Source organism: Dermacentor albipictus, chromosome 3 (genome assembly GCF_038994185.2).
Source record: "Dermacentor albipictus isolate Rhodes 1998 colony chromosome 3, USDA_Dalb.pri_finalv2, whole genome shotgun sequence".
In the NCBI taxonomy this organism is placed as follows: domain Eukaryota; kingdom Metazoa; phylum Arthropoda; class Arachnida; order Ixodida; family Ixodidae; genus Dermacentor; species Dermacentor albipictus.
Window position 1 is genome coordinate 39,636,159 of NC_091823.1, and position 19,470 is coordinate 39,655,628.

The 19,470-nt window shown below is 50.3% G+C and overlaps 1 protein-coding gene across 2 annotated transcripts in view; it reads left to right on the forward strand.

The window, feature by feature from the left end:
- Positions 1-19,470, forward strand: part of LOC135902582 (uncharacterized) — a 39,260-nt gene that overhangs the window by 12,593 nt on the left and 7,197 nt on the right. The window contains exon 1 of one of the 2 annotated variants that reach the window (XM_065432765.2): positions 17,224-17,301. The exons of the other annotated variant lie outside the window; for it this stretch is intronic. The gene's annotated coding sequence lies outside the window, so the exon portion shown is untranslated. Of the gene's footprint in view, positions 1-17,223; positions 17,302-19,470 lie in introns of those variants that run through there. 2 annotated transcript variants of the gene reach the window in all.

A 19,470-nucleotide genomic window follows, 5' to 3' on the forward strand; every position in this document is an offset into this window, starting at 1 on the left:
CGCTCTCACCTTCAGATGAAAGAGAGAGAGAGAGAGAACTTTATTCAAGAACCCCGGTCCAGGTTCACCCGCACTGTTCTAGTTGTCTGCCAAGCCGAGCGTTATGGCGAGCTCGATCATGGCTTGTACGTAGTCGGAGGAGGAGTCCGCCAGCCACTCCTTTAGTGCTGCAGGTCTACGGGTGGGTGAGAGTTTGGCAAGGCTAGCCTGAATAGCGATATGGCTCCCCGGACAATGCCGCAGAATGTGAGCATTATCCGGGAAGCCGCCACATGCCGCGCAAGCAGGTTTACCAGGCAAACCTTGTATGTAGTGTTGGAAGTGTGGGGACAAGAGAGAGTGCGCGGATTTGTAAGTCAGGAAAGAAACAAACACGAACGAAGGCCAAGTAGCGACGCCGGCTAAAAAACGTTGTGACGCCCGGGATTTTGGCAGGTTTATTCAAACTTAATTTAATGCTCATCAGTAAACAACGATTACGTTACATTCTATAGATACAAAGGAGTCAATATATCAAGTTCTGAAAAGCTTCTACGCGCTGGAACAGCCAAACAAAGAATAATATTAAATCTGTGAGGTTACATTGGCGTGCTACTCTTGAGGCTCTTGCGCGAAATTCTAAACAGAAAAACTCACCATTCCTTTTTCCCGTAATAAGCAGCCTTTATAGCCAAGTCAATGAAAATAGTATCTAAAAAAAAAACTTCACTGGCATAAACTTATTGAGCGTTGAACGAGACGGAGGAGGACCGAGGGGCCCGATTTTTGTCATTCGCAACTACGTAGTGTTGCCGTTTGGTATCCACTCCTAATAATAATAATAATAATAATAATAATAATAATAATAATAATAATAATAATAATAATAATAATAATAATAATAATAATAATAATAATAATAAAAAATGGCTGTGGCTTAGGTAAGGTTAAGCCCAGGATGCGAAGCATACTAGCCTTTATTTTAGTTGTTGAACCACTGTTTAGCCTGGTGAACTGCTGTTGCTTGGCTATATTTGGTTCGGCTAGACGAAGAAACAACTCATGCATTACTTCTTCGCCTTCAAGAGTGGAACGCGACAGCGTTCCCGTCGACCCGCCAAGGGGTGTAAGACAATGGGCTACAGGGCAGCGACTACGCGCCCCGCATTGGACGCGGTGAGCGTCGAGCAAAGCAGCGTTCGGCGCGGCAACGAAATGTGCGCCTGAGCAAGAGACGCACGCCTTAGAAACAGCGCGTTTCTAAGGCAACACCGCATTCACTAGAGGCGCTTTTGTACCGCTTTGAAGCGTTGTACTCGTGGCTCAGTGGTAGCGTCTCCGTCCCACACTCCGGAGACCCTGGTTCGATTCCCACCCAGCCCGTCTTGCAAGAGTTGAGCCAAAGCCACTTCTCCTCTGTCGTGACGTCACGGTGTCACGTGATTTCATGGTCACCGCCGCGCCTGAGGAGCTGGGTTGAGCCCTCGTAATATGCTTCGCATAATAATAATAATAATAAAGAAAAGGGGGCCTGGAAAGCTTTGCTTGATGAGCTGCGCGATACTGTTACGGAACACTATCGTGGTCGCGACATTTTTCACGAAGCGAATCGAAACCGATCGCCCGCGCAGACCGCGACGCCCCCGCGGAAGGACCCACTTCAAATGCGCGTTCGTTTCACAGGCAGATGATCCCCGAATGCTATTCGCTCGTACCACGAAGAGTCAAGGACCCCGCAGGGTGGGGGAGGTGGCGATGTACACGCGCCTTCTGCGAGTGAATCGGCCGCCCTGCCGCACTCACCCCTTTGGCTGGAGGGGGGCCGCCCTCAAACCACCCGGCACGAGTCGCATTGCTGCTTATTACACAGGCGCACACGAACGGCGTCGGGTGCGAGGTCGAACGTTGCCACCTCTCGCCGAGCTCGGCCGCACCGTCGCGCTCCACCTGCTCCGTGGCTCCGGGATCGACCCCGAGATGCATCGCATCGCGGTCGCACGAAAAAGTAAACGAAAAGCCCACGGGAGGCGGGACAGAGTATGTGGCCTCCGTGCGTATACGCATTGTGTATAAATAGACGCGCCGCAGCTTTTGTGCGCCGCTACACCACAGGAGCACCGCCCCCTTCGGCTATATTCCTCGATCTTTCTATATTTCCCTGCGATGGCAGAAGAAGAGGTTGCATTGCCAGCAATACGCCGGGGCCTTTCTTTCGGCAACCCGAAACTCCTTTCTGATTCTTGGTTCACCCGCCCCAACCCCTACCCCTCACTTTCTTATTCCACCTCACGGACGGAGCTGGCGCGAGCGTCTATTTTCGACATTTTCTGCAATTCTTTGATTGCTGTGGCACACACACACACGCATGACGTGAGAAACTGGCCTGTGTATCTATCTATGCGTGCACGCGGATAACCTCCGTCACGAGCGTAAATCTTGCTTCTTGGTCGGCGATGGCAGCGTGGCGCAGTGTCGTGAGCGTAGCTAGCCAGCCTTTACAGGGTGCCGCGGTGTGCTATGGTGCTTGATGGAGGAAAAAGTTGGGCATAAAACGAGGTAATGCTGCATATGGGACGCGAGGAAGAAAAAATAAAGAGAAAATAAAAGGAAGAACCTGCGGCGTACGACGCAGAGTCAATACCTTATGAATTATGGGCGCAGAGAGGCGAAAACGGCCCCGCGATAAAAATAAGAAAGAAATGATGATCCGGCGCGCCGTAGCCATCGTGAAGAGAAAAGAAAAAAAAAAGACCAAGAAATGAGGACGGGGAGGTTTTATTATATATGGCTACGCGAATGCTGGAGGTGATGGTAAGAGCCTCAGCGTGGGCAACTACTTCGTGCAGTCGTAATAAGCAAAAAGAAGAATAGGTACGCACGCCGCGTACTCTGACGCATTCGGTCGTTCGCTGCTTAATGATTAAAACGGGTTTATTTATCAGCATCGCTCAACATTGCACTTGCATATATGTTGTCTTACCCTAGATACAGACAGAAAAGTGCTTACTGCATTCCCGTCGAAAGCTCTAAGGAATGTGCTTTACCCAAGCTAAATATACACGTCTATGTGTCTTCTCGCGCTTACACCAAACTCGATGCTATATCCTGTTGAAGCAGAGCGGTCATGAATTTGTGTAATAAAGTATGCTACGGGAACAAACGACTTGCAGATATTTCCAGTAGTTACACTTCCTCAGTCGGATCGTACAACACACACTCACCACACACATCTTTACGTCGCATCTACACGTAAAGCTTGGAAATAAGATTTATATTACGTTCGAGCGTTCATATGCGCAAGGAAGTGAAGTTTAGTGCGGAAGTGACGTTCAGATCGCGCGAGTCAAATGTTAACAAACTTCCATTGGAGAAAGCAGGGAAAGAAACTAGGGTGGCGACTGACCATGTTAAGGTTAGGGACAATGACACTTAACGGATTTATGGATACGTGTGTACTTACTTATCTATAACTGATTGATTCATACTTGATTCCAACATACACCGCAGTTGACAGCCTCAGAGCGCACATTGAACATCTGTGTCGCATACCAATATTATAAATTGCTGCTTTGCCGGCAGAAAGACGTCAGGCCATATTTTCCAAACTTGTGACACATCAAGGCTACTTTCCGTCGGGCTTCACATCAGCAGCAAGGCCACTGTTACCTCTGTAGTGCCTGTGCCAGCCACAAGTGCTCCTCAAAATTCCAGGAATTACGAAGAATACCTGTCATTCCACATTGGCTCTAAGACAGTTGCAATTGTCATTACTGAACGAGGCATATCAACAAAGAAAGCACATTTACACTGATGGATCTATATCAGCCATCAGCTCCACAGGCGCCGTTATCCTCCCGACCTTACAAGTCGCAATGAAGTTCAAGGTATCCCACATAACGCCTCTAGACGGCAACACAATTTGGCGCCTACGTGCAGCGGTGAATTACATCGCAGACGCAAAAACTTTCAAGGCAGCCCTTCAGAGTCTGCAGTCAGCCTTACGACGCAAGACGCATGAACAATTGGCGCTTGAAACTAGAGAGGCTCTCCCTCAAGGTCTCATAAACGGACATGACATCGTTTTCCAATGACTTCCGGGGCACTGTGGCATCGTCGGTAATGACCTTGCGGATGATGCCACCCGGTCAGCCCGCAAAGACACCTGACAGTTAATATGCCCTTATAAAAGACACACGCTGCGAGGGGCCTTCGCTCACTGGCTCAAACCGAGACTGAAACTTCGTGGAACACCCCATATTTCTCCAACTGTCATCTCCACCGGCTGGATCCTACATTGAATTTGCAGAATTCACCGCACTTCTCCCGCCGTGATGGAACTTTACTGTACTGCATATGGTTAGGGGTGGCTTTTACGAAAGCCTACTCATTCCTTATTTGAATGTCCGACACATCTATATGTGATTCATGCAACTGTGAACCGACGATGGAGCAAGTGTTGTGCTTTTGTGATCTCTGTGACATCGAACGCGACGTTCTGCGAAGTGTGCTAAACCGATTAGACAGCAGACCATTTTCAGAAAAAAAGATTCTTGGACCATGGCCCCACGCATCGCAGGCTTACAAAGCGACGCGGGCATTGCTACGATTCATGAAATCGACTGGCCTCAGTGACCAATTGTAGGCATGAAGTGATGGGCAACCGCACGTTTTCACAATGATAGTACTTTCCTCCCTCCCTCTCCTTTATTTATTTTCATCCCTTAAACCCTTTCCCCGTGTAGAGTAGCAAATCAGACTTGCGTCTGCTTGACCTCCCTACCTTTCCTTACTTCTTTTCCTCCTTTCTTTCCTCCTCCTACTTTTCGTCCTCTTCCTCCTACTTCATTAATGCAGTTTAACGTGCCAAATCAACTATGGGGCTATTAGAGACGCCGCAGAGGAGCGCTTCGTATTAATTTTGACTACCTGGGACTCTGGGTGTGACCACAGGGAATCAGACTCCTGGGTTTGGCTCCAGATAGACTAAATTAATCCCGAGCCTTCTAAAGCAGCGACCCTGATTGCTTAAGAGTTTATTCGGGATGTTAAGCCCTAATAATCAGCCAGTTAAATAAGAAGCTGGATCAGCAGACGTGCTTGTCCTGCGCGACATTTTGCCCACCACGACAGTTCGCATGCTGAAGTAGTACGTCAGAAGGGACGGAGCGACGTCTCTGGACTTCCAAGAATGCGGTTGGCCGCTCGTCCTGCATGCCTCGTATACGCCGTTGCGTGTGAGCGTATGTGTGAACGGCGGCGCAAGTGACCACGCGGCCCTCAATCGCCTGCAGCCGTATAGCGAGACGTGGCTGGGGAGCTGTAGCCTACAACCAACTTGCTTTCCGGCTGACCTTCCCGGCCGTGGCGGAAGTCGGGCGCGCGGTTCAGTGTCAAGAGCGGGCCGACAACGCGCACGCCGCCGTCTCCGCACGCACGGGTGGCTCGCCGTTCGTTTGCGGAAGCTTATAGCGTCGTGCATGTGCCACACACACGCACCCTCTTCTGCGTCCTCCTCGCCGAACCCGCACGGAATATTAATCGAGCCAAGCCAGGGGACACCGGTCTGTGGGCCTTCGCGTTCGCTGCTGCTGCTGCTGCAAGCGTGCGTGGCACATCGCGACTCGGCCATCGCCGCCCGCAGGCGCGCGTGGTGCGTGCGCCTCCCCTCTTCGACGAGCTGAGAGCTCACGTGCCGGAAAATCAGCGGCGCGCCCGTTGTCGCGTGCTTCTTCCCGCCGTGGCTGTCAGACGAGGGCACGCACGAGGAAAGAACCAACTGCCCGTGTTGTGTGTTGAGCGTAACACCAACGGCGTGGAGGCCTTATAGCAGCGCTTGCGTCGCCCCCCCCCCCCCCCCCCCCCCGCCCTCTCCATTTGCGCAACAGAAAACGAGTCAATCGTTCGTTGGCCGAGCGGAGATTTCGGCGTTCGACAAGACGCTCGCGGAACCTTCTATAGTATAGTGCACTGCCGCGCCGCGCTATCTGGCGCGATGAGAGAAGGACGGCTGGGAGCAAACTGTTTCAGGAGGAACGGGCCATCGTCCCGTGTGCTGGCCGCCGGCCCTGTTACAGAAGCCGCGGTGACACGAAAGCGCTTCGTTCTTTCGACATCGATGGGAGGTCGTGTCGGGTGAACGCGCTCGGGCAAGTTGCGACAGAGATTTGGAACGGCTGCTTTTTTGGTACGTTCACGGTCAGTGAGTCGGGCCGGGTCGTGTACAGCGCTCCGTGGCTTTAGAAGCTGGTCTATGCGGTGATAGCGCGACGATGATTTAACGCGTCCGCTTACGGCCTTGCAAAGCCACGGCATGCGTCGTTTCTGAGTCGACATTGCAGCAAAACAAGTGAAATTAGCTAAATCTTTATCGCTTTTTTTGTTTCTTCAGTATACTCCGTGTGCCTGCACGCGGATCAATGAAAAAATCCGGCATAATGGCATGAAAGTCGCCGTTAAACCGTGAGCAGATTATGTGTGCATGCATCCCTTTTCTGTGTGTACCAGTCTTCCGCATTGTGCTTGTATTCGCTACCCATATACGTTCAAGACAAACCCAAATTAGGCGACCATCCATTCTTGCCTGCGAGGGGCGTCTTATAGTGTTTACTGATAAAATGGTCACCTTGCAGGCAGGAATTGACGTAACCCGTTGGGGCAGTAGGTCTATAGAATGTCAACAGATAGCCCGCGGACTTAGGATCTAACGTAGAGTTGTCAAATACAGGCTGCTCATAGGCAGCATATGAATATATATGAGAGAGAGAGAGAGAGAGAGAGAGAGAGAGAGAGAGAGAGAGAGAGAGAGAGAGAGAGAAGGGGGGGGGGAGGCAGAGAGATGATGACGGCTGCATCAAGCTATGTTAAAGAAGCGATACAGAAGTGGCGCCGGCCGCTAAATGTGAAAACACGCGGAGGTCTCACGAAGGGTAATGATCATTATCACTAGCTGATTTATGCTAACTTCAACGCGAACGTCTCTCCTAGAGATATACAACTAAAGCTACACTGTGTGAGCCGAACACAGCACATGAATCCAAATTCCGTTGTCTCGCAGCACCACCGAGGCCTCTGCCTCACTTGAATGCTTTTCTATCGCTACGCAGGAATCCAGTGCCTTACTCTACAGACTATGGGTTATCTGTACTACTCACTACATAACCTGTCAAACTGCCTTTGTTGGGAATCTCAAGGATAGCGAACCCAACGCCTTTGTGATTAGCATCCCTGCTTTCTTTCTTTCTTTCTTTCTTTCTTTCTTTCTTTCTTTCTTTCTTTCTTTCTTTCTTTCTTTCTTTCTTTCTTTCTTTCTTTCTTTCTTTCTTTCTTTCTTTCTTTCTTTCTTTCTTTCTTTCTTTCTTTCTTTCTTTCTTTCTTCCTTCCTTCCTTCATGTAGAATATGAACTGTCCGGCTTGCCTACCAATATATGCTGCCCTATTTCTATCGCCTAACGTTACGCCTATCATCTTCCGTTCAATGTTTCTTCCTTATCCTCTACAATTCAGTCCCGCAAAAGACAGCGACGCGAAACCGCGAGTTGAAAGCGTTCGAGTTGCGGGGGCAAAAATAATCGCCACCCTCCATCCTGTCGACTGCGCTTTTAGAGTTTCCTTCCGCTTTAATTCCTGCTTCTATGCCTAACCGACTTAGCTTAATAGCAGCGCGAATCCTCGGCCTTCACCTCTCCCTTCTTTGATGTCACCCATAGTTCGTTCCGCCCAAGGTGTCATCCTAGGTTGTCACTGAGAGCATACATCGGTTATACCCTTTCATTCGCAAGTATATCGGTAAGCTATACCGTGCTTAAGCTGGGAGTGCTTGCCGAGTGCTCTCCATCACGAAGTGCGCGGGATGAATATGGCAAAAGAAGAACGCGAGGAGGACCGTGCGGAGATTGCAGATACACGGGTCGATGCCACAAGGCGGACAGTCGCAAAGCGCGGTGCACCTCGACGTTCTCCGTTGCGTGAAAGCCGGCGACGGCCCCCACAGGAGAAACATGGCTACTGCTAATACTAAGCCGCGTCACACCAAACGGCCACAGCTGGTGGACGCGCGGCTTCCTCTAACGGGACGAAAAGAGTGCCAGCTTGCTTGCTTGCTTGCTTGCTTGCTTGCTTGCTTGCTTGCTTGCTTGCTTGCTTGCTTGCTTGCATGCGTGCGGCGAGAAATCGTCCGTGTCTGATGGCCGTCACCCACTGACCATGGCCATGAGGATAGATGCACGCCGAGCGGAGACAGAGAGAGAAAGAGAAGAAAGCAGTGCGCCTCATGAGGCTCTACCAAGGCCTTGCCGGCGCACCGCTCGATAGATACCGCGAGAGCAGACGCACACACCGACTGAAAGAAAAGTACGGGAGAGAGGATAAGAATGAAAGAGCTATGTAAAAAAGAAAAGAAAGTAACGTTCAGGGGAAGAGGTATATCTAGAGCACCTAGAGCCGCGAAGGTAAACGCATTACACATTTCGAAAGAAAAGAAAAATATAGGAGAGAGAGCTGCCCTTCGGCGCAGGCGGCGCAAGGACCTTCTTCTCCTAGGTCCCGTAAAACGGCGTCGACCTGCCCTGGTGTGTGTGCGCGAATTTCTGTGGACCATCCGACCAGAAACAAGGCGTGCGTCAGAGCGTGACATCTTGCTCAGTGCCGTAGGAGCGCGTGGTGCATAAGAACCAAAAGAGAAAGAAAGAAGCGCCGAAAGAGGAAGAAAAAAAAAACAGAAGAAAGAAAGAAAGTTGGGAGAAAAGTCAACAGTTACTCCTCCAGGAGGGAAAGCGAAAAAAAAAAGAAAAAGACGGCAACTGGGCTCGATTGAAAGTTGCTACGGCTTGATGGTTCAGTCTGGATTGCGGAGACGCCGCCGGCTCGCCGTGAAGCTACGGCGCGGCACGCGCTCGCAGCAGTGCCAACGTCGTTGACGCTAAGGTCACGAGTTCCATTCCATCCTCCAGGGACTTTTCTGTTAATCTTTTTTTTATGCGCTATTATTGCTATTTTTCATTCCTGGAGGCGCGTTTCTTGAAAGGAGGTGTCTCCGTCGTTCCCTTTCGCGCTCAGCTCACTCACTGACTGCGCTCCCGCGTCGGCCCCGCATCATTTAAAACCAGCTTAACGATCATTCGTGAATGGAGCTCGCCTTTGGACGGCGGCGCGTATACATGAAAGCCGACTGGCTGCCCCCGTGAGCGTCTGTTGAGAAGAGAGAGAGAAAAAAGGATTAAACTGCGGGAGCGTGCCCACCACGAGCAATGACTAAGCTTCTCTGTGCGGTATATAAGGCGCCCACGACGCTCTTTGTCGGAGGAATGGCGCAATCTCCGCCGCGTGAGCGCGTGTCTGGAGATTGAGCGCCCTGTCTGCCGGCAACGCTGCCGAGTCGGCAGCGTGTGTCACTGCTGCGCGCCTACTATTCCTGACTTGGTCTATAAGAAGTCTGTGCTTGGTGCAGCGAACACGCGTTAAGAAGGAACTCGGTCATACTAAACCCGTACCGCGTATACGCGTGTACGCACGTGACTGTTGAGTAAGGTCTGCTATGCCAGAGTTGGCAGCGATGGCGAGTTGTCCGAAATGCGAAGTGAATGAAGTGCTCCCTTGCGCACGCTGTACGCTGGCTCCGTAGCAGACAGATTAAGATTCAACGCGGAGGCTCCGCAAGGCGAACAACAGAGGAGCTCTTGAAGACCGAGGAATCAATTGCCTCCTCTTGTTAGCAACTGCATGCGGATTGTCAGTTCCGCCTGGACTTGACGTGGTGCGGAAGGCCAAACCGCTGGGCGAAACTCGCCGAGGAGACCACAATATTACAATATTCAAGGAATACTTGCGTATCTTGCTCGTGAAGGACACCGCCTGTCTCAATGAAACTGTAGCTGCTTTGTCTTTTAGGTGCTCTTACATATGTCGTTTGTGCTACCTGCATACCCATTTACAAATAAGTCCTGAAAGATGAAACCAAGTCGTGTTGATGCCACAGAATATCGAAGACATAACAATATACTAGATACAACAACCAACGTTTCTCCCTCTTCTTCTATTTTGTTGATTACTGACTTACACTTGTGAACGACCTCGAAATGTACCAAAGTGTGCCAAGTTTATTCCGCAGTGTGCTATTATGGTTTCCCATTTTCTCTGTAACCGACGCGTACAACAGTACGGCGGATCTCGGACATGCGCTCTCAAGCAACAGCCCGAGGAAGAGGAAGAAAGTATATATACGTTGGCTGGACCACCGTCAGCGCGAGTCCTCGACCTGTCGTCTCTAAGGTCGGCCCGCATTCTGTCGCACACGGGAAGACAATGCATCTTTGTTTCCGTGTTTCCCACGACGGGCTGCAACGACGACGACGACGATGTAGACGCCGTCCCGTACAACACAGTGTCGCCGCGTGGGGGACCCAAGGGCAGCGACCTTCCAAAAGTGGCCTTTATAGGGAGGGAGAGAAAGGGGGCGCCGACTACGCGTAAAACCACAACCAACACCGACAGCTTCACGTATAACCCTTTCCCTACAGGGCCAGATGCACGGATAACGGAGTTGGCTCGCCGATTACGCACCACGTGAGTGTGCGTGCGTGTGTCGCTACTTATGGTTTGCTTGAGTGCAGCCCAGTTCCATGCGGAATCCGCCGAGCCACCCTTGTGACCTTCTTAAAGAGATACTGGCCGAGATGAGTAGTGGCGGTCGACGAGAGGGCATCGCCACACCGAACCTAGAAGAAGGAGAAGAAGAAGGTGCGCGCCATCGCGCCGTCGCATCAGAGGAGGATCACCGCTTGTTTGCGCGGGCTGAGCTAGTAATGCCCCCCCCCCTTCCCTCCCCAACCACTCTGTACTAAATAAAAAGACTCCGCAAGGGTTCTGCGTGGGGTCGGGCGACGAATGGTTGCGACGCACTCCGCGGCTTGAAGTGCCCTCGTGTGCAGGCGCTTTAAAAGCGCACTCTTCCTCGTTCTAAAGTACCCGACTCGTTTTACTACGCCGCGAACTTTCCCCCGCTTCGTCTGCAGGCGCGTTAGTATACGCGAACGATTGTAGAAACTTACAGTCACTATACTACAACCGTCAGTGCTCGGAGTGGAGCCACCGAGTGCATTGTGAGTGGCGGGCGGACTTTTATCACTTTCTCACTATATATAACAACGACGTAGCTATGAACTTGATAGATGTACTCCACATGTTTTAAATGCCAAAGCAGCCAGTCTTATTACGGGCTCCACTGGTTTGTGCCCTAATTTCCATCAGCCGCTAGTGCATTACGTTTCTTCACAGCATCAGTCAGACGGCTCACGTTCAGCTCTAGCGCACGCGTAGCTTTTGATTCCCGAAGAATAAAGAATAGGCCCCTGCCAAATCTTTTGCATATCTCAATATGCATATTATGCATATTTCTTGAGGCTTAAATTTCAATGAATGACGCAATGACGGTGGGTGTTTATCCATTTCCTTCAATTCCTTGTGAAGGCCGAAGAAGTTAACAGCAGTTCAATACTTACAAATTGTCGATTAGTGCGGCAGTGACCAACAATTACTAGAACGCCTTTTTGCAAGACACACATAAAAATGGAGAGGGTGAGAAGGCAGTACGCAGGCACTGCAATTTTCGGCCCATTTAAGTGCACTGCGACCGGAAAGTTCCGCAGCGAAAATTATTCAATCTTGTGAAAGGCAGGGCGGCATCAGCTGAAGTCTTCATATGCACCAATTGGTACATTTAGAGCGTAGCAAAACCACGTTTTTCGCTGCGAGAGATGTCCCTAGAGTCCACATTTTGTTCCCGAATGGGCAGTGCTTCCACTGCAGAAAAGAAAGTTGCCACCGACATTCAATTAGCCCGAAAATACAAAGAAAACCCCCTGTTACGTCTCAACATGGCCAAGGGCATTAATTGGACATTTACCATGAGGCAACCCCAACCATTCATCAGCGCTTACCGAAAAGTCAACGCAGCGTTGACACGGTTTGCTGACGAGTCACACAAGAGACCCCTTCCCCTGCACCTGTCAACCTGAACTAATGAAGAAAAGGGCCAACATCGAGTGCTACTGTGGGAACGGCTTCAACCTCGGATTGCTATGCGTGGCATATTTAGATATGCGGGGCATATTTAGAAACATCGGAGGTGAGTTCGGCGGAACGGTGCGATATCATGGGCGGGATACTGCTACCGATTCGACGATTGTGATTGGCCGTGATACAGTCATCAGATTTCCTAGTCTAGTTGCTTAGGGAATATGACGGTATTTAAAGCGGTGACCTTGGTGCAGTGATCGGAGTACTTACGTGTAGTGATGTAAACTCAGACGTTTAATATGCTTCTACATGGAGTGGGCTTCCGTATCTGGAGTGAGTGTAAAAATGTAAAATAAACCTTTTCCCCCTCATTCTTACCAGCGGACGTACTTGTCGATGGCCTTGGTGGATTCCTGGCGCAAACGCCACTTCGAGCAGCAACACCCCCATAAGGGTTCCTCAGAAATAGAAGCATAGCACTTGAAGAAATGTTCATCCCGTTTCAGATATAAAGCCTGGCATAATCGCTTTCTTCTTATCCCGCACTGTCGCTCTACCAACTAAACCAAGCACGATACGTGATTGTTGGAATTAATTAGTTATCATTTCGATGCGCTTCGAGTTAGGGAAAATCCGAGTTAGGGAAAGACCTTAAAACAACCTCATGACCTTCGGCGGATGCCGTGGTGAAGTGCTACTGATTAATCTTGACCACCTGGACCTCTTCAACAAACATACTCTCGGTGTCAGGCATTTGCAGAGTGTAGGATCTGCCAAGTAGAATTTTCGCAAGATTTGGTGATGAAACTTGGTTTTCGCGAGCCTTAAAATTAGAGTTGCTGTCCGCAGCAAGATGCGGAACTGACGGAGTATTGCATTACTTGTCTGTTTGTTTCTTTGTTTATGCAATTAGACCAAATAATGGGTCATTGCATGAGTGGAAACGTATGTCACAACAAGTGACATTGATCTCACGTGAATATCTTTATAGCTAACAATGGCTCGCATTGATGGCGTCACACAATTGACATAAATGAACGCTACACAAATGAATCGCAGCAAGCACTGCTCAGAGTTGTAAACTAATTAGCTCAGACCACTGTTTTTACCAGAGCAAGCAAGTTAATCTAGAGGCTGGATCTTCACATAAAAAAGAAATCGAGCTTTCTTGTGGAATCAGTGCCACGTAAGCTTTCCTTATGAATAGATCGTTTTCATAATCTTAAATCTAGCTTTGCCGCGACGCACTTAGTCCAACTAAAGGCTACAGTGAATCATTTTTGCAGTTTACACAAAACGAGCACAGTGTGCTTCTCTTATGACATGAAAAATATAGGCATATCTTTCTTGATGAAACTATGCACAAGAGACAAGCCACAGCATGTGCTGCGAGCACTTCGTCTTCATGTCAAACATGACCGGGGCTGCCATTAGTTGGGGCAAATAAGCATAGCAGAAAAGTGCACTTCCAATTTGGGAAAAGTGTTATATACAACAACAACAAAAAAAGAAAACAAAGGGGGGGGGGAGGAGCACTTCTGCGTTCCGGTCACATAGGAAAGCTGCAGACGCTATGAGAACTCAGTTGTACGTCCTGGGGCTCGTCATAAAAACGCTGCCGCCGCTAAGCCTCAGTGGCTAATTGCGATTTACCTGGCTGTAAATATAGACACGCCAAAGAGTGCCACTTTGGCTTTTCCGCAGTACACGGAAGGCAGAACATTACTAAACCTCAATTACTGCGTACCTCGCGTGTCTTTCTTGCTTTCATACGCTTAACGTGAATGGTCATAAACAGGGATAAGGTGCCTCAGAATGACTGGCCGATGCTTCGATAGGAATATCCATCTTCGTTAAAGGACCTATCTTCGCTTTTGGCGAAGATAGGTCCTCCTATCGAAACGTTGGTCAGCCTTTCTGAGGCCCCTTATCCCTGTTTAAAACATTTATACCACAGTGTGCTACTCCACCTGTCAGCCCCATTGCTAATTTTGGACTAAACGTGAATGAGAAGAGATGCACGAGACCGAATACGATGCTCCAGCTGAGCACTAATGCTTCTCGTCAGCGATGTGTCGAACGGCACAATTACGGCTATTGTGCATTGCGGGAAAGCTAGCTTGGCGCTTTTCTTCGAAAGCGTCTGCTGCGCATCGCGCATCCTTAGACCGTGTTGCTCCTTCATGCTCGAAGCGCGACCGCTTGTCGCATGAAGCATCGCTGCTCCCTTACACGAGGCATTCTTTGTTTATTTCTTTGTTTGTCTGCTTGTTTATTTGTTTGTTAGCTCGCTGCTCGTCGCCTCCGCTCAGCGAGAACGCCGAAGATGAGCGGCAGGCCAGCGTCTCCACGCATGGCCTGCACGTTTTCCTATTGCGCGTGCGCTCGAGGGTTCCTTTCCTCGTACCGAGGTGCGCGGAGAAGGCGAACGGAGGGGGGGGACGGGTCGCGGGCGATGTAATACGCCGCCGGCGTAAGCTGCAACTCCCGAGGCGAGATCGAGAAACTGGAACGGCTGGAATCTCGTGCCGTGGCCAGAAGCGCCAACTGGTCGCCCCAGCGTCGTTCCATTTTTTCGAGGGCAGCGGCAGCAGAAACAGGCGCAGCCGTTTCTCTGCCGTGGCGTCGCCCTGCCGACGGTGAACGAGTGCGCAAGCTGTGCGACGCCTTCCTCCGCGGCGACAACCGCGAGAGTCGACCCGCGTACCTTCGTCGCTACCGAGATGCGCGGTACTCGTGAAAGTGATTGATTGTGGAAATGATTGCTCGATCGATCGTCATGTGTGCTCCGCCAGCTTTAGGGTGTTGTCCATCATTACGTGCTGGTAATGTGTTGTATAATTGCTATAAAGTTTGAAGAAGCACCATAGAGAGAGAGAGAGAGAGAGAGAGCGAGAGAGAGCCCATTAATGGATGCTGTGATGTTCCACTAACCATACGCTCAATATGCTGCTACAGATAATTAGAGTGTCTATCGACGTAACTTTCCCGTAACCATACAAAGGGCCATCGTTGATACATTAGAAAAAAAAAAGAAGGAAAAGTAGAGGGGCATTGTGGTCAACCGAAAATGACATCGCGTCTTCGCGACGACACTAATGCATCTCCGCCAGCAAAACCTGCTTAATTAGGCTCGAAAACTGAACTCACCGACTGCAGCATGCTCGCTCCACTTGGGGCTGCTAAGCACGAGGTCGCAGGATTGAATCTTGGCCCGGGCGGCCGCATTTCGATAGGGGCGAAATGCGAAAACGCCCGTGCGCTTAGATTTAGGCGCACGTTAAAGAACCCCAGGTGGTACAAATTTCCGGAGTGCCCCACTAAAGCGTGCCTCATAATCAGAAAGTGGTTTTGGCACGTAAAACCCTATAATTTATTTTAAATTTTTTTTTCACTCCACTTGGGAAGACGTCTATGGAATTATATTGGCGAAAGCTTTCCAGAGAGAGAAAGAAAGAAAGATAGATAGATAGATAGATAGATAGATAGATAGATAGATAGATAGATAGATAGATAGATAGATAGATAGATAGATAGATAGATAGATAGATAGATAGATAGATAGATAGATAGATAGATAGATAGATAGATAGATAGATAGATAGATAGATGAGAGAGAGAGAGAGAGGGTGTTAAACTGAAAAGTGTCTGGTCGGCGTCCCTTCACTGAGAGAAGGGAATAGGGAAGTATAAAGAAGGGAGAGTGAGAGGAAGTCGGTGATAGTGCGCATGTGCATGGACAGCACTACGCAGTGAAAGGCGCACTCGCGCAAACCAGTCGCTTTCAGAAAGGATAGAAGTCCCTTTAACGTGCCGACAATGTCTGGCGCTGTATTGAGCCATTTCGCGGTGGGAGACGCGTCGTAAGAAGGCTTCGCCGCGGCGCTGAAACGCACCTGGTATTGTGGCAAAGCTAGCCTTCGATATGTTGAAGACAATCTGGTGATCTCCTAATCGGCGTGCAACGCTGCGAGAGCTGTGAGATTAGTGCAGTCACAGACTTCGTATCAGTCCGTGTGTTTTGTGGCAAAGTGGATAAAATCTGCGGCCCCGTTTATATAACAACCTTACCATACGTTAAAAAGTTCTTCGACGTATGGATTGAAAGGCACGATAAAGATGGATATTAAATTACTTCACGCTCGTAGATTTAACGCTTTCAGAACACCCGTCTGCATTTCATCAGCGCAATAGCGGCTCCTTATAAGCGAAAGAAAAACAGGTCCAATTTGTTTTGGCAGTGCATGAAGGCGCAGATTTGACAACATAGATGAAGATGACACGATTTAAATTTCCGGTAATTTTCTTGTGTGAAAGGTTTTCATGCAGGCGAAAGTGAGAAAATGTTTTTATGACAGATTGAATATTCTTTTAATTTATCAATCTACCATAACCATTTTTTGCCATAATCTATTATAAACGAGCCTCACCAAGACACAGGCAAAATTAGTGACGTGGTGGACAGGTGCCGCAGGAATTTTAATGCTGCATAGCCACCATACTTTCCTTCTTTACGCGTCCGATCGCGGAATAAGACTAACGTGTTTGTCGCTGTAAAACACGTAATCCACCGCTATATATCGCTAAAGCTAGACCACACTTACGTGTCTAGCCTTAATCTTTAGTCGCTCTTTAGTATGATAAGCAATCGCGTAATGTATTCCTTTTTTATTATTTCCAACACATTCACGCTTGTTCCTTGGGCCCCAATGCGGCAATAAAAAGAAAGAAGAGGGAGGGGGGGGGGGAGGTAGTCGTTATATATCGTGCGGCACTACCTACACGCGAAAGGCTGGAAGACGCGTATGTGGCGAGTCTGTGCAGCCTCTGCATGTCTTGGGCCATCTTTGAGTATACGAGCCTCGTCATCTTCTACTGGCGCTGTTCCAGCCACGTGGAGGTTCCCGCCTACCGGAATATTCGCATATCGCGAGTTTTCGAAACGCGGCGTTACCTCGTCATGTATCCCGCTGCTGTTGTAATCAAAGGCCACTGCCGACAATCAGCGAATATACAGATTCGCGTATTCCAGCGCTACCGCCGAACAAATGTATTGGGATACCGGCAGAAGCGTGGTTTCCTCCTGCAATGAACAATGAAAGACGTGGTCGTTTATGATGATGCTTTAGCCCATTGGAAAGTGCTCTTTGGTGTGTTATATCACATTAACTTCAAGATTTCCTCGTTATTTATGTGTATGTATGACGCAATGCTCAGATCCATGTGAGACACCCAGTGGTCATTTCATCTTTACGGCGTGACCATTAGCGACACTATAAAGACAAATCTTGTGATCAACTTCAAGTTCGAGTAAGTTGAGCTTTACCATCTTTTACGCGAAAAAAAAAAAAAATACCCACGGCAAATGTTCGCGGCAACCGCAATATAATCACAGGGCGCTAGTGGTAAAAAAAAAGTATTTGAACAACGTATATTGGTATTGCTAGCTCATCAGAATACTTAGTTCATTTGACCCTTTATTGATGAGAAAACGTTTACTTCGCATGCCGAAATTCAAGCCGCGGATTTTCGACGAAGGGCTGAATCCGAAAACACAGGCGTGCTCAGATTTTCCTCCACTCTAAATAACGCTAGCTGGCGAAATGCAGTCTACTGCCCCCAGTTAGCGGCCGCTCCTCTCGCAGTTCTGGTACGTACTTAGGACATGAAGACGCCGTCGACATAATAAGCGATGAGCATAAAACTAATGGATAAAGACTGCAAATACTTGTCCTGCATTTGAATACAAGCGTGCGCATGAGTTACACATAGAGGAAGCTTTGCATTCCTGCAGCCCGGCAGCCTGATCATTCTTGTAATTTCCATTGCATTTATGATTCTTAGCAGGCGCTTCCGAGCGTTCTCTGCTAAGGCCAACACAAGTGGCTATGCTAGCTGGTTCGACGTCTTGGCGTAGCGAAGGACAACGAATAGATGAACGTAGAACAGGCGCCCCCAGGAGCTGTTTTACGCTCTTGTGTGCGTAGGTCTTCTTGCGCCGCTGATTTAAGTACAACCTGCCAAGCCTTCCAGCCTCTCACGTTGGGTTGTATCTGTGGCTGCCTTTCTTGCAAGCTGTAAACTCGCCGCGTTTTTCATTTCACCAAGACTCGCCAGTGTAAAGGTACGCATATTCGGGCGAATTGCGAGCAGGCCTCGTCGGTATTATTTTCTTTCCTCCCGAAACGCTCTCAGGAGGTGCCGAACAACGAACCCGAAGGTGTGCCCTTTTTACTGCAGCTATGTGAATTCGAAGTGCCGCGAGCGTGCCCCGAATGCCGATGCACGAGCCAAAAGCCCAAGTATAGAGAAGGAAGCCTTGACTGTGCTCGTTGCGTTGAAGGAGGCTCACCGGATTACAGGAGGCTCAAGCGAGTTCTTCGTAAACCTGCACTCAACTGCTCTCCAGACGTGCTCGGAGTTCAGGAGCGATGACAGGGACGAGAACGGATCGCTCTCTCTGTAACCTCTTGGAATGGCGGTTCCTTGTTTCGGATTCGAAAGGCAGAAGGAATACACTAAGAAGGTTGCAGAAGAGAGAGAGTAAGTGAGCACGCAAGTGACGAAGAGGACGAGGAGCCGTGGCTCTTCGGGCACGCTGGCGCTTCCTTCATTTTCAGCGACTTTGCCAGGCGTCCCGTAAAGGTTCGGAGCCGAGTAACACGAAAGCACCACGCAGCGCTCTCGCGGGCCCATAGCGCCACAGGTCGCCGAGGAGACGGCGAGGACGGCGGCCGCGGGGTTCGGCCGCGCCGCGCCGCCTTCGCAAGCAGCGGCCACGGAATGTGGGTCAGCGACGTGGGATGCCTTCGGATATGGGGTAAACACAGGGATAGAGCTCGCACGGCCGCGCGGCGCGCGCAGGTCCGCGGCGCCGGCGACTTGCCTCGCCCGAGGGGCCTTGATCTTGAAAAAAAAAAAGAGGCGCGATCGGCGGCGGCGGCGGCTTCCCTTCCCTGGAGCAGCGTCGGCTCGTTGGCGCGCCTGCCGCGCGGGGCCCCAGATACGTAATCCCTCCGCTGCTGGTGCCCCGTTGCCTCCGGGGCGCCAGCGGAGGATCCGTAATTCAGGTCTGGGATCGTTGCCCTACTGCCAGACTGCGTGTCGCGCGCCGCTGCCGTTCCGCTGCGCCCGCGGCGTTTGCGCGGCCGTGTGGCGGCGCGATCCGCGCGCGCAGGTCGGCGATGACGCCGCCGGCGCAGCCCCGGCGTGTTCGGGCGCAATACCGCCCGCCAGTGAAGGCGCTGCGCGTTCCACCGCGTTGTCGTTGCGCTGCCCGCGCCGTCGCACGCGCGCCTGTCCTTTCTTTTGCTGCTGCCTCGGGAGCGGCGCACGTATAGCGCTTGCGTGACGGTGAAGCAGGCGAGAAGGGGTGTCGCGTCCTGGCGCGCACGCGATAACGATTCCCTGCCATCGGTGACGCCGCGCCACCGCGACTCGTATTCTGCGCTGGTTTTGACGAATAATGCTTGCCAGCGT